Genomic DNA, 2,500 nt, shown 5'->3' with positions numbered 1-2,500 from the left:
GCAACAAGTCTTGTACTTCCATAATCTGACTGATATTACTAGTATGTTCATTCACCAAACTCATAATTTGAATAATTGATGTTAACTGATTCCTTAGTTCTGATAAAAGTAATTCATTTTCACGTTCCAACAACTCTATTTTCTTCTTTTGAATACTGATTTTAAGACGATTTGAAATCCCTAAGCCTAAATTTGCAATAGATCCAAAGATGTTTAGTGCAGCAAAAATAAACGGGTACGTCTTCCAAGTTTAGTGTGTCTTACTGTCCACATCAGAAGGTCACGAGCCAAAGATTCTGCCTCATAAGTCTTATTTTGCAAGTCGTGGGATAACATTTCTGCCACTCTCATTGTCGGTGCAAGCGAACTCTCTGTATTAAAAGGAAAATGTCTTTTATGCATTTCATTTAATGAAGCAGCAAACCTTGAAATATCACTCTTTAAGTTAGTGACGTCATTGTTTGGGAGAAAAATAGCTTGCATGTGTACTTCTATAACTATATTACTTGCGGTAATAAAAGCGTCTTCTGTTTTCTCTACTATAGTGCCATATTTAAAATCTATACTTTTAGTTTTAGAGCTCTTCCCACACGAGAAAAATGTCTGAGCGAACAATATAGCTCCTAACAATAAAAACTTCATCTTGGAAACCTGCAATGAGAAAAATATACGTAATTACTCCTGTATTAAGTAAAAGAAAAATGTTAACATACAAATATAAGTTGCATATATAAAAAAATTTCCCTCACTTCCTTCTCTCTTATTCTAATTTCTTATGTGAGCCAATGGGTTGATTGGGTACGGGATAAGCCCCTAGGCTGACAGATGTTTTTGTGTGCTCTTTGTTTTCCAGACATGTGCGACAATTAGCTATGTGTTTTTTTATATCTGTAAGCATCGTATGCTAATAAAACAATGATTTGGCTTTCTGTGACATTATGGAGAATCCCGGGGTGTCCATGCAATGGATTTGCATACAACCAATCTAGGACAGAGGATATAAGTGAGATTTGCACCACTACCTAGTCATTAGTCATATGTGGTGTAATTGTGGGTTTTCCTTGTCACGGATCTACACAGAATATTGTCCTTGATTATATAATTCTGCTACGTATACTTTATATATTCCTTTTCCTTACAATTTCATCCAAAGCATTTATGATTTTTTCTAATTTCTGATCTTTCCTTTGCTCAGTCTGTAATAATTCAGCACTCCAGCCCAGATCTTCCTGTTCAGATACAGTTTTATCAATAGGCATGGATGTTGATATATCTATTAATTCAGCTAATGGCTCCGTACAAGATGACACGGGGTTGCGTGATAATGCATCAGCAATAATATTTGCTTTCCATGGTAAGTACCCGATTCTCATACCAAAGTCTTGGATGATCAAATGCCACCGAGTTTGTTTGGGGCTGTGACAAAACCCTTTAAAGCAGTCGGTTAGGGGTTTATGATCAGTAAGAATGATGGGATAACCGTATATTATGAGCTTAAAATGTACTAGTGAAATAACAATAGCTAGCCCTTCCTTATGTATTACTGCAAGTAATACATAAGTTCTCAGTTTTCGTGAATAAAAAGCTATCGGGAAAAACTGTCATATTGCTGAAGCAATAAACCACCTACTCCTTGGTCAGAGGCGTCTGTTGCAATGAAGAATTCCTTACTGAAGTCAGGAAATTTAAAGATAGGAGAACTACACAGTTCATCTTTCAAGGTATTAAACGCCTGTTGATACTGCTCAGACCATATGAAATTTATGCCCTTCTTCGTAAGATCAGTTAGGTGAGCGGCTATTATTAAATAATTGCGTATAAAACGCCTATAATATCCACTACACCCCAGAAATTGCTGTATTCCCTTAACATTAGTAGGTATCGGAAAGTTACGGATAGCCGATACCTTATCGCGGACTACTTTTTGATCTTGGCTAGACACCGTAAAACCCAATTAGCCTAATTCTGTTTTGAAGAATTCACACTTACTCATCTTTACCCTTAAGTTATGCTGTCTTAGTCTTTGTAGTAATAGTTTCAGTTTACGAAAATGTTGTTCTAAGGTATTAGAAAAGATTAAAAGGTCGTCCATATAGGCATGCAATATATCCCCTAGCAAGTCTCCAAACACAATGTTAAAAATTTTAGTAAATGTTATGGGAGCACAACGTAAACCAAAAGGCATACGCAAAAATTCATAATGTCCCCTGGCTGTGCTGAAGGCAGTGTATGGGATACTTCCTTCTTCTAATGATATCTGGTGAAAGCCTTTAAGGAAGTCCAAACTGGTAAAATATTTATTCTGACGATAAAATTTCGTCAGTCACACTGTCTATACAAGCTTGCCGACCAGGGTTCAATGCTAAGTAATTCAGACACCTTACCATGTTTATTATATTTTTTTTATATTTAACTATTTTGACCTTTTATCTACGCAGATATCCAGGAATAGAAATTTTTTATAGTCCTATTATACAAAAGAAATTCAAAACTCAAGTTC

This window comes from Palaemon carinicauda, chromosome 1 (assembly GCF_036898095.1).
Source record: "Palaemon carinicauda isolate YSFRI2023 chromosome 1, ASM3689809v2, whole genome shotgun sequence".
Classification (NCBI taxonomy): Eukaryota; Metazoa; Arthropoda; class Malacostraca; order Decapoda; family Palaemonidae; genus Palaemon; species Palaemon carinicauda.
This window is presented reverse-complemented; position numbering follows the sequence as displayed.